The sequence below is a fragment of the Anomaloglossus baeobatrachus genome, chromosome 6 (genome assembly GCF_048569485.1).
Source record: "Anomaloglossus baeobatrachus isolate aAnoBae1 chromosome 6, aAnoBae1.hap1, whole genome shotgun sequence".
In the NCBI taxonomy this organism is placed as follows: Eukaryota; Metazoa; Chordata; class Amphibia; order Anura; family Aromobatidae; genus Anomaloglossus; species Anomaloglossus baeobatrachus.
The window spans coordinates 484,979-497,452 of NC_134358.1; the positions used below are offsets into that span (position 1 = coordinate 484,979).

Here is a 12,474-nt window from a genome sequence, read left to right on the forward strand (position 1 = left end):
TATACTCATATATCTTTGTGTCCTCCTCTTTTTCCTTGTCCAGCTGTTTTGTTTTCGCATGAGTATATGTCCTTGTCACTTTCCCATGTGTTTGTGTTGTGTTGTGAGTTGTTTGTCACCTTTTGGACACCTTTGAGGGTGTTTTCTAGGTGTTTTTATGTGTTTGTGAATGCCTGCCATTGTTTCCTATGCGGTTCGAGTTCGGTTCGTTGAACGTTCGACGAACCGAACTCGAACGGGACCTCCGTTCGGCGAATCGACCTCGAGCCGAACCGGGACCGGTTCGCTCATCTCTACACAGGAGTCTTCTGAGCATGCTCGTGCGCCTCAGAAGCCGATACGCAAACACCAGGATGAGGCGGTGAGAATGGTAAGTGCGCACACGTGGGATTCTGAAGGAGCAGACATGACGTCGCTCATATAAATCCATGGTATCACGCCCACAGGGGTGTGATACCATGGAAAGCATGTAGACGCCCACAGGACGATGTGACGCCCATGAGGCTAGAGACCTATGCTATTTACATAGGACATATGAAAGTAATAAGACGTTATTGTATTACTTTCATATTACCCAATATAAGAACACAGGGATAGGTAGGAAGGGGTTAATTGCTCACACAGGCTCCTGCTTGATTTTTTGCCCTGACAGGTTCCCTTTAATATGCAGGCCCATGTTGGAAAATCCAGGAGGCTTTGGGTGGGAGCTGAGTGGGGGTGTTACATACAGTCCTAAGAATTATGGGAGTTGTAGGAATTGAACCCAGGAAGTCAGGAGAGAGATTAACCCCATCAGAGCTGGAGTCAGCAATGAGGATGTGCTGCTAGAGCACGATAAAAGGTAATATTGCTGAAACAACATAATAGATGTGTGGAGAGGCGCATATTAGCAAGATTTATGAGAAAAAAAAAATCCGTTTTGGTAACTGGATAACTTCTTTAAAGTAATAATAAAAGACAGAGAGGGCGCTCCTGTGTGAAAACTGATGATGAAAGTAAAACAGTGTGATGGACACACTCACCTGGTACTGTTGTACATCAGGCACAACGCTGGGGAAATAGCCGTAGGGAATTGCAAGGTGCACCGCTTGACATCAGCGGGGGAACCGGTCCTTTCAAACCCACAGGAGTCCTGTCCTAGGTGGCTGCTCACGCGATCGAAAATCCCGTGTGGAGATCACAGCCGCCGGACCAGCGCTAAATTACAGCTCCTCCTCTTGGATGGACGGTCCCGTGAATACGATGCCGGTGACTCACCAGCCCTCAGGCAAGCCTTGATAGATGCAGACAAATCTTGAATTAGCTGCAGCAGCCCCGTGAGCTCCACATGGAGATACAAGATTCAGGGAAAAAAAAGAAAAAAATCACGGTATAGCTGCGCTGCTAGAGATGAAGATAAGACGATGGTTTTAAGGATTTTATTACAGCTAATTGTGCCACAACGCGTTTCGGGGATGCATATTCCCCCCTTCCTCAGGTAGCAATAATCATATAAACCATGGAATTTTGTTAATGTAATGTAAAAAAAATTTTCCCCTCTTTACATACAATTGGAGTATCTTTTAACAAAATTCCATGGTTCCTTATTTTTGATAGTCATTTTTGATAGATATCTTTACTAAAAGTTTTTCAGAATAGGTTTTATAGAGAATTTTTTAATCCAGCAAACATGAATAATTTTAGTATATTGTTATAATCATTATACAGTCCATTTTTTTACAAACATTTTTTACAAACATTTTATGAGTAAAAATGTATTTATTATATTTGCGTTACTGTTGGTGCTTTTATTCATATTTTCTTTTTTTAACAATTGAGTTTATCTACCGTAGTCCTACCGGTACTAATCGCCACAGTCAATTCTATTAATTTTACCAATAACAATCAAAATTAAATATAAGCTAAAAACAATAATAGAAATAAATAATAATATTGGATCCGAAAAGATTAGATTTATTATATACATTTTTTTAGTCATTTTTTAATATTAATCTACTCAATTATTGCATTTATCTTGTAAAAAGTGCTACTTATGGTATATTACTAAAATCGATATTTGTCATTTATTTCTTTATGTGTAGAAATTTACCTTATAATTAATACATATTTCATTTAATATTGCTGTCCAATATGAATATATGCAATTGTTCTTTGTCAGCTAAGGCTTCTACAAACCCTGTGAATTGATTGATCGTTCTCTAATTATTCATCATATTAAGTGTTAAATTAATTAAGGGGTGTGGGGACCTTTTAACTACATGTATATAAGGCATATCAGTTTGTATGATTATTGTTACCTGAGGAAGGGGGAATATGCATCCCCGAAACGCGTTGTGGCACAATTAGCTGTAATAAAATCCTTAAAACCATCGTCTTATCTTCATCTCTAGCAGCGCAGCCATACCGTGATTTTTTTCTTTTTTTTCCCTGAATCTTGTATCTCCATGTGGAGCTCACGGGGCTGCTGCAGCTAATTCGGGATTTGTCTGCATCTATCAAGGCTTGCCTGAGGGCTGGTGAGTCACCGGCATCGTATTCACGGGACCGTCCATCCCAGAGGAGGAGCTGTAATTTAGCGCTGGTCCGGCGGCTGTGATCTCCACGTGGGATTTGTGTGGCACAATTATCTGTAATAAAATCCTTAAAACCATCGTCTTATCTTCATCTCTAGCAGCGCAGCCATATTGTGATTTTTCTCTTTTTTTTCCCTGATTCTTTAAAGTAATGAAGGCAGTATTTCCCCAGGGCTGGTCCTATACAAACTCCCAGTTAGTGCAATCAAAAGTCCTCTCTAGCAAGGCCTTGTAATTTGCTCCAGCACATGTCTCAAGCTGTAGAACTACAAGTCACAGCAATGTCCTCCTCACTTCTGTCTGCAGCAGGCCTGTTCTCTCAGACTATTCCACACTGGAGCGTCTGGATTCAATGGCTGGCAGAGCGTAGTGGGTACAGCAGGCAAAAGCCTTCTTCTGCGTGGTAAGCCTGGAGGACAGCAGCTCCTACAAATGGTGCATCCTGTAGCTTCAGATCTTAGTCTCTCCTCACACAGAGGGGCTGCTTCACCCCTGCAAGATGGCTCAACTTCCTTACACACCCCCCTCCCCCCCCCCCCCCCCCCCCCGTCCTGTTTCCTCCTCCCCCAGATTTGCAAGGCACCTTGGGAATTGTAGTATTCTGCAGTTCAACCAAAGAAGCAACATCTGTAGAGGTGAATGTGGGTGGAACTCTATAGGTCGCTCCCAAAGCAGGTGGCACATGTGTATCTGTATATCTGTGGACTTACTGCGTGTGCGTGTACGCCATCTATGTGACATCCGTGTATTATCCGTGTGACCGTTACTGGAAAAAACTGAATCACCTGGACGCACGGTCCTTGGAAACCTGCACAGAAATCAACATTAATCCAATATTTATTGTTTCTTTAGACCTAAAGGGAATCTATCAGCAGGTTTTTGCTACCTCATCTGCGAGCGTCCTGTTGTAGGCAAAGAGATCCTGAATCCAACCATGTATCACTTAGATTACTGGCGTCGTTCTGACACAATCTGAATTTTTCGATTTTGCCATTTAGCAGAGCTGAGAGAGCCTCCCCCATACACGCCCGGCTCCCTATAGAGATTATACATTGATGGTGAGGTGACATTGAAGTCCTAGCAGTCCTGCTGCTTAACCAAACATAGCAAACAAACAAACAGATCGGACCTTGGCAAGACCGGCATCCCTGAATTCTAGGTTTTAACCCTTGCAGCATGATGGTTTCAGCTTAGGCCTGGTTCAGACGTCAGTGATTCTGGGACGTTTGTGCTAGTTTTTCACATACCAAAATCACTGACATACGCAGACCCATTATAATGAATGGGTCTGCGCACACATCAGTGATGTTTCACTGATCATGTCTCCGTGCGGCGTACCCGCGTGTCCGTGATTGCCGCACGGAGACATGTCCGTTTTTTTTCTGGCATCACTGATGTCCCACGGACCACACAGTGGTGTGATCCGTGAAACACGTACCAGAAAAACACGGACATGTAAAATAAAAATCATTTTTACTCACCCGGCTCCAGCGACGCTCACTGCAGCCTCTGCTGCTTCTGAGCCGGCTCTTTACTGTCGTGCATATTCATGATGCACAACACAGCCGACCCGGAAGCAGCTGCAGCGGAGTTCAGCGGTGGCCGGATGTTGCGTCACGGGAGCGTTCAGCACCACGGACAGCTGGGGCAGGCACAGGTGAGTTGATCTCTATGTGCAATCACGGGCCACGGAGAACGGAGCCCGGGTTGCACATAGACAACTCACGTGTGCCGAGATTCACGGCACACGGAGGGACATGTGCGTGTTTTATGTCAGTGAAGAACGTCTGTGTTTTTCACTGACCTGTGAAACGGGCCTTACATAGCAAACGCCTTCTGACAGTTTCCCTTTAAGCCGGGGATCTGGAGCAGATTAGGACAGATACTGATCAGGGGAAATATGGAGATATGGACACCACAGCTCATTAATGATATTTATTATATTTTCAAGGAAATTTGTGCTTATAAATAAATAAGATTTATTAAAAATTGTAACAAACAAGATTGCTCTATTTACAAAGCTGCGGTCAGTGTATAAATATTTACATGTCAATTACTCATTCTGTTCATGAACCAGGAGGCTCAGGATGTGCAGAACTCAAATGTTCCCCCAATTATGGCATGGGGGATGAAAGATATGGATGGGACTACAGATCATAGTATCATAGTATCATAGTTTTTAAGGTTGAAGGGAGACTCTAAGTCCATCTAGTTCAACCCGTAGCCTAACATGTTGATCCAGATAGCAGAGCAAGGACGCTACTGAATATGGTCTGGGCACCGGAGTGGCCGACACTGGGGCACTAGATTCTGGGATGTGAATTACACCCCAATACCAGGAATGTGAATGGCGCCCCAATACCTGGGATGTGAATGGCGCCCCAATACCTGGGATGTGAATAATGTCCTGATACCTGAGATGTGAATGGCGCCCCGATACCTAGGATGTGAATGGCGCCCCAATACCTGGGATGTGAATGGCGCCCCAATACCTGGGATGTGAATAATGTCCTGATACCTGAGATGTGAATGGCGCCCCGATACCTAGGATGTGAATGGCGCCCCAATACCTGGGATGTGAATGGAGCCCCAATACCTGGGATGTGAATGGAGCCCCAATACCTGGGATGTGTATGTCGCCCCAATACCTGGGATGTGAATGGAGCCCCAATACCTGGGATGTGAATGGAGCCCCAATACCTGGGATGTGAATGGAGCCCCAATACCTGGGATGTGAATGACGCCCCAATACCTGGGATGTGAATGGAGCCCCAATACCTGGGATGTGTATGTCGCCCCAATACGTGGGATGTGAATGATGCCCCAATACCAGGAATGTGTATGTCGCCCCAATACATGGGATGTGAATGACGCCCCAATACCTGGGATATGAATGGCGCCCCGATATCTGGGATGTGAATGACGCCCCAATACCTGGGATGTGAATGACGCCCCAATACCTGGGATGTGAATGGTGCCCCAATACCTGGGATGTGAATGACGCCCCAATACTTGGGATGTGAATAATGTCCTGATACTTGAGATGTGAATGGCGCCCTGATACCTAGGATGTGAATGGCGCCCCAATACCTGGGATGTGAATAATGTCCTGATACCTGAGATGTGAATGGCGCCCCGATACCTAGGATGTGAATGGCGCCCCAATACCTGGGATGTGAATGGCGCCCCAATACCTGGGATGTGTATGTCGCCCCAATACGTGGGATGTGAATGATGCCCCAATACCAGGAATGTGTATGTCGCCCCAATTCATGGGATGTGAATGACGCCCCAATACCTGGGATGTGAATGGTGCCCCAATACCTGGGATGTGAATGACGCCCCAATACTTGGGATGTGAATAATGTCCTGATACTTGAGATGTGAATGGCGCCCTGATACCTAGGATGTGAATGGCGCCCCAATACCTGGGATGTGAATAATGTCCTGATACCTGAGATGTGAATGGCGCCCCGATACCTAGGATGTGAATGGCGCCCCAATACCTGGGATGTGAATGGCGCCCCAATACCTGGGATGTGTATGTCGCCCCAATACGTGGGATGTGAATGATGCCCCAATACCAGGAATGTGTATGTCGCCCCAATACATGAGATGTGAATGACGCCCCAATACCTGGGATATGAATGGCGCCCCGATATCTGGGATGTGAATGACGCCCCAATACCTGGGATGTGAATGGCGCCCCAATACCTGGGATGTGAATGGCGCCCCGATATCTGGGATGTGAATGACGCCCCAATACCTGGGATGTGAATGGCGCCCCGATATCTGGGATGTGAATGGCGCCCCGATACCAGGAATGTGTATGTTGTCCCAATACCTGGGATGTGAATGGCGCCCCGATATCTGGGATGTGAATGGCCCCCGATACCAGGAATGTGTATGTTGCCCCAATACATGGGATGTGACTGACGTCCCAATACCTGGGATGTGAATGGCGGCCCGATACCTGGGATGTGAATGGCGCCCCGATACCTGGGATGTGAATGGCGCCCCGATACCTGGGATGTGAATGGCGCCCCAATACCTGGGATGTGAATGGCGCCCCAATACCTGGGATGTGAATGGCGCCCCGATACCTCAGGGACATTGGTATGATCAGGTCTGGCCCATTGTGACTGCACAATCGGGATTTTAGCAGTGCAGACTGTATAGCGCCCACATGTCAGTCCTTCTCGTCTGCTGTGTCAGTCTGTCCTGTAGTTCTGGCATTCTATTCATGCACCAGGAGGCTCAGGATGACTATAGGTTCCTCCTAATTGGAGAAATGTTCCTGGGCATGAAATAGTGGGAGAATTGATAAGAAGTGAGTAGAAAGGGTGCGATGATATAGAATATTGGCTGTGTGTGGTCCAGAACGGCCCAGGAGAGCGGCAGAGTCCGAGGATTTATTATCCACATGATGGTGAGACATCTGGGCTACGCGCTGCCCCACAGAAATGACACACAGCTCTGCGAGGTCCTGGCGGCTCCATAGGTCACGGTCAGGTCTCCAGTGTGCAGCTCCTGGTACAGCAAGGAACACACCTGAGGAAGAAAAGGAGGTGATACGTCTGCGTGCACGACCCATAGATTTACAGCAGGAGGGCTTTACAGTCATCTGTGGGGGAGTCTACGGCTGCAAAAGCCAGGATCAGAGATAACTGTAATCCGGGGTGTTCCTGCAGCACCTACAAGAGGCGTGTGCCAGTACCTGCAAGCAGACCAAGTAGCAATGGAATACAATAATGGCTGAAAGTGTTGGCACCCTAGAAATTGTTCCAGAAATAGAAGTCTTTCTCCCAGAACATTATTGCAGTTACTTGTTTTGTCATACACAGGTTTATTTTCTTTGTGTTTATTGGAACAACAGAATAAAAACAGAGAAGAAAAGACAAAATGGACAGAATTTTACACAAAACCCCAGAAATGAGGTGGACAAAATTGTTGGCACCTTTCCAAAATTGTGGGTAAACAACTTTGTTTCCCTAATGTGATACTCATACAAACTCATCTGTGGGAAGTAACAGATGTGGGCAATATGAAAATCACACCCGAAACCAGAGAAAAAGGGGAGAAGAAGATGGCTCCATCTGTGCATTGTGTGTGCCGCACTAAGCATGGAGAACAAAAAGAAGAGAACCAAAATCACTGAAAAATATCAAGAATCTCAATGTTACACGTCCATCTCCAGAGATCTTAATGCTCCTTTGTCCATGGTTTACAAATCATGGCGCTGTAGGTAATCTCCCTGGATGTGGATGGCAGAGAAAGATTGATGCAAGGTTATAATGCAGGATGGTCCAGATGGTGGATAAGCCCCAATCAAAGTCCAGAGAAACTCCTGCAGCTCAGGGTGCATCAGTGTCCGTCCACATCTGAATGAGATGAAACGCTATGGAGGAGACCCCGGAGGACCCCACTGCTGATACAGAGACAGAAAAACACTATGGAAGAGACCCAGTAGGACCAAGATAGAGGTTTATGAGACCAAGATAGAGACCAAGATAGAGGTTTATGGTAAAGCACATCATTGTACTGTTTACCGAAAACAGAATGAGGCCACAAAGTAAAGATCATAGCACCTACAGGCACATGTGGTAGAGGTCGGAGATGTTGTGTGGTTGTTTTGCTCCTCTGGCACTGGGGGGTCTTGACTTTGTGTAAGGCATCATGAAATCTGAAGATTATCAAAGGATTGAGGGTGTCAATGTAGAGCCCGGTGTCAGAAAACTATAATTAGAACATATATATACATATATATGTGTGTGTGTGTGTGTGTGTGTGTGTGTGTGTGTGCTGGGCCGTATTTGCCACTAGGCACCCGTGGTCCCGTGCCTAGGGCGGCACGTTGCGGGGGGCGGCACTTTCTGGCAGCACAAAAAAAAAAAATATATATATATAATTTTTTTTTTTTTTTTACATCCCCGCCCCCGTCCCTCCCTCTGTTACACTCGGCTGTGTTCCGGGGGGGGGAGGTTGGGAGGGAGGAGAGGCGCACTTCTGCTGTCTATTTAAATACATGGCGGGCGCCAGGCATAGTGAGCTGACTAACCCCGGAAGTTCCATCGCCTGCACTTCCGGGGTCAGAGGCGCGCGGGCGCGACAATCAGCTCACTGCCCCGTGCTGCAGCGTCCAATGCTGCAGATGACACACGCCGCGGAGGAGGACGCGTCTGCAGCTGGAGCAAGCCAGAAGAGGAGCCAGCCAGAGCAGGGCGGCGGGCACCGGAGCAGGTAAGGCAGAGCCTAGAATGTATGGGCACCTTACAGGTTAGTTGATGATCATTGCGAATTGCGATGCCTCTTTTTGTCCACTGTAATCATGCAAGGGGAGGCTGGGGGGAGAGAGGCTGAGGCTGGGGGAGGCTGGGAAGAGAAGGAGGATGGGAAGAGAGAGAGGCTGGGGGGAGGCTGGGAAGAGAGAGAGGCTGGGGGGAGGCTGGGAAGAGAGAGAGGCTGGGGGGAGGCTGGGAAGAGAGAGAGGCTGGGGGGAGGCTGGGAAGAGAGAGAGAGGCTGAGGCTGGGAAGAGAGAGAGGCTGGGAAGAGAGAGGCTGAGGGGAGGCTGGGAAGAGAGAGAGAGAGGCTGAGGCTGGGAAGAGAGAGAGACTGAGACTGGGGGGAGGCTGGGAAGAGAGAGGCTGAGGCTGGGGGGAGGCTGGGAAGAGAAAGAGACTGAGGCTGGGGGGAGGCTGGGAAGAGAGAGAGGCTGGGAAGAGAAAGAGGCTGAGGCTGGGGGGAGGCTGGGAAGAGAGAGAGAGGCTGAGAAGAGAGAGAGGCTGAGGCTGGGAAGAGAGGCTGAGGCTGGGGGGAGAGAGGCTGAGGCTGGGAAGAGAGGCTGAGGCTGGGGGGAGAGAGGCTGAGGCTGGGGGGGAGGCTGGGGGAGAGAGAGGCTAAGACTGGGGGGGAGGCTGGGGGGAGAGAGAGGCTGGTGGGAGAGAGAGGCTGAGGCTGGGGGGAGAGAAAGGCTGAAGCTGGGGGGGAGGCTGGGAGAAGAGAGGCTGATTCTGGGGGAGGCTGGGAGGGGGAGGCTGATGCTGAGGGAGGCTGATGCTGGGGGAGGCTGGGAGGGGGAGGGGGAGGCTTGGAGGAGGGAAGCTGATGCTGAGGGAGACTTGGAGGAGGGAGGCTGAGGGAGGAGGGAGGCTGAGGCTGGGGGAGGCTGGGAGGAGGGAGGCTGAGGCTGGGGGAGGCTGAGGCTGGTGGAGGCTGGGAGGAGGGAGGCTGGGAGGAGAGAGGCTGATGCTGGGGGAGGCTGGGAGGGGGAAGGTGAGGCTTGGAGGAGGGAGGCTGATGCTGAGGGAGGCTGGGAGGAGGGAGGCTGATGCTGGGGGAAGCTGGGAGGGTGAGGCTTGGAGGAGGGAAGCTGATGCTGAGGGAGGCTTGGAGGAGGGAGGCTGATGCTGAGGGAGGAGGGAGGCTGATGCTGGGGGAGGCTGGGAGGAGGAAGGCTGATGCTGGGGGAGGCTGGGAGGAGGAAGGCTGATGATGGGGGAGGCTGGGAGGAGGGAGGCTGATGCTGGGGGAGGCTGGGAGGAGGGAGGCTGATGCTGGGGGAGGCTGGGAGGAGGGAGGCTGATACTGGGGGAGGCTTGGAGGAGGGAGGCTGATGCTCAGGGAGGCTGATGCTGGGGGAGGCTTGGAGGAGGGGGGCTGGGAGGAGGGAGGCTGATGCTGGGGGAGGCTGGGAGGAGGGAGGCTGATGCTGGGGGAGGCTGGGAGGAGGGAGGCTGATGCTGGGGGAGCTGGGAGGAGGGAGGCTGATGCTGGGGGAAGCTGGGAGCAGGGAGGCTGATGCTGGGGGAGGCTGGGAGGAGAGAGGCTGATGCTGGAGGAGGCTCATGCTGGGGGAGGCTGGGAGGAGAGAGGCTGATGCTGGAGGAGGCTCATGCTGGGGGAGGCTGGGAGGAGAGAGGCTGATGCTGGGGTAAGCTGGGAGCAGGGAGGCTGATGCTGAGGGAGGCTGGGGGGAGAGAGGCTGATGCTGGGGGAGGCTGGGGGGAGAGAGGCTGATGCTGGGGGAGAGGCTGCTGCTGGAGGCGGGGGGAGAGAGGCTGCTGCTGGGGGAATGGGAGAGAGGGGCCAATGCTAGAGACAGAGGACAAGGGTTGAGGGATAGAGCAATGACAATATGGATGGGGGGAGGAGTGTAAGGACTCAGAATAAGAGGGGGGCAGCATTGGGAGCTCATTATGGAGAAGGGGCAGCATGTGTGGGCTCAGTATGGAGTGGAACAATGTAGGGGGAGTCAATATCAAGAGTGGGGTAGTGTGTATGTGTGTGTGTGTGTGTGTGTGTGTGTGTGTCTCAGCATAAGCGCTAGTGTGGTGGTCTTAGTATGATGAGTGGGGCAGCATGGAGGTGTCATTATGGAAAAGAGGAAGGCAGCATTAGGAGCTCATGGAGAGGGGCAGCATGCACGGGACACTGAGGAGGGGGCAGCATGCATGGGACATTGTGAGGAGGGGGCAGCATGCATGGGACACTGAGGAGGGGACAGCATGCATGGGACACTGTGAGGAGGGGGCAGCATGCACGGGACACTGTGAGGAGGGGGCAGCATGCACGGGACACTGTGAGGAGGGGGCAGCATGCATGGGACACTGTGAGGAGGGGGCAGCATGCATGGGACACTGTGAGGAGGGGGGCAGCATGCATGGGACACTGTGAGGAGGGGGCAGCATGCATGGGACACTGTGAGGAGGGGGAAGCATGCATGGGACACTGTGAGGAGGGGGCAGCATGCATGGGACACTGTGAGGAGGGGGCAGCATGCATGGGATACTGTGAGGAGGGGGCAGCATGCATGGGACATTGTGAGGAGGGGGCAGCATGCATGGGACATTGTGAGGAGGGGGCAGCATGCATGGGACATTGTGAGGAGGGGGCAGCATGCATGGGACACTGTGAGGAGGGGGCAGCATGCATGGGACACTGTGAGGAGGGGGCAGCATGCATGGGACACTGTGAGGAGGGGGCAGCATGCATGGGACACTGTGAGGAGGGGGCAGCATGCATGGGACACTGTGAGGAGGGGCAGCATGCATGGGACACTCTGAGGAGGGGGCAGCATGCATGGGACACTGTCAGGAGGGGGCAGCATGCATGGTCACTGAGGAGGGGGCAGCATACATGGGACATTGTGAGGAGGGGGCAGCATGCATGGACACTGAGGAGGGGGCAGCATACATGGGACATTGTGAGGAGGGGGCAGCATGCATGGGACATTGTGAGGAGGGGGCAGCATGATGTGAGGACACTGTGAGGAGGGGGCAGCATGCATGGGACACTGTGAGGAGGGGGCAGCATGCATGGGACACTGTGAGGAGGGGGCAGCATGCATGGGACACTGTGAGGAGGGGGCAGCATGCATGGGACATTGTGAGGAGGGGGCAGCATGCATGGGACATTGTGAGGAGGGGGCAGCATGCATGGGACATTGTGAGGAGGGGGCAGCATGCATGGGACATTGTGAGGAGGGGGCAGCATGATGTGAAGACATTGTGAGGAGGGGGCAGCATGCATGGGACACTGTGAGGAGGGGGCAGCATGCATGGGACACTGTGAGGAGGGGGCAGCATGCATGGGACATTGTGAGGAGGGGGCAGCATGCATGGGACATTGTGAAGAGGGGGCAGCATGATGTGAGGACATTGTGAGGAGGGGGCAGCATGCATGGGACATTGTGAGGAGGGGGCAGCATGCATGGGACATTGTGAGGAGGGGGCAGCATGATGTGAGGACACTGTGAGGAGGGGGCAGCATGCATGGGACACTGTGAGGAGGGGGCAGCATGCATGGGACATTGTGAGGAGGGGGCAGCATGCATGGGACATTGTGAGGAGGGGGCAGCATGCATGGGACATTGTGAGGAGGGGGCAGCATGCATGGGACACT

The 12,474-nt window shown here is 51.4% G+C and overlaps 1 long non-coding RNA gene across 1 annotated transcript in view; it reads right to left on the bottom strand.

Moving 5' to 3' along the window:
• The window catches only part of LOC142316898 (uncharacterized), a 66,737-nt gene extending 65,541 nt beyond the window's left edge, over positions 1–1,196 (bottom strand). The window contains exon 1 of the long non-coding RNA XR_012754637.1: positions 1,023–1,196. This is a non-coding gene — a long non-coding RNA (uncharacterized LOC142316898). The remainder of the gene's footprint in view (positions 1–1,022) is intronic.
• Positions 1,197–12,474: the final 11,278 nt, after the last annotated feature.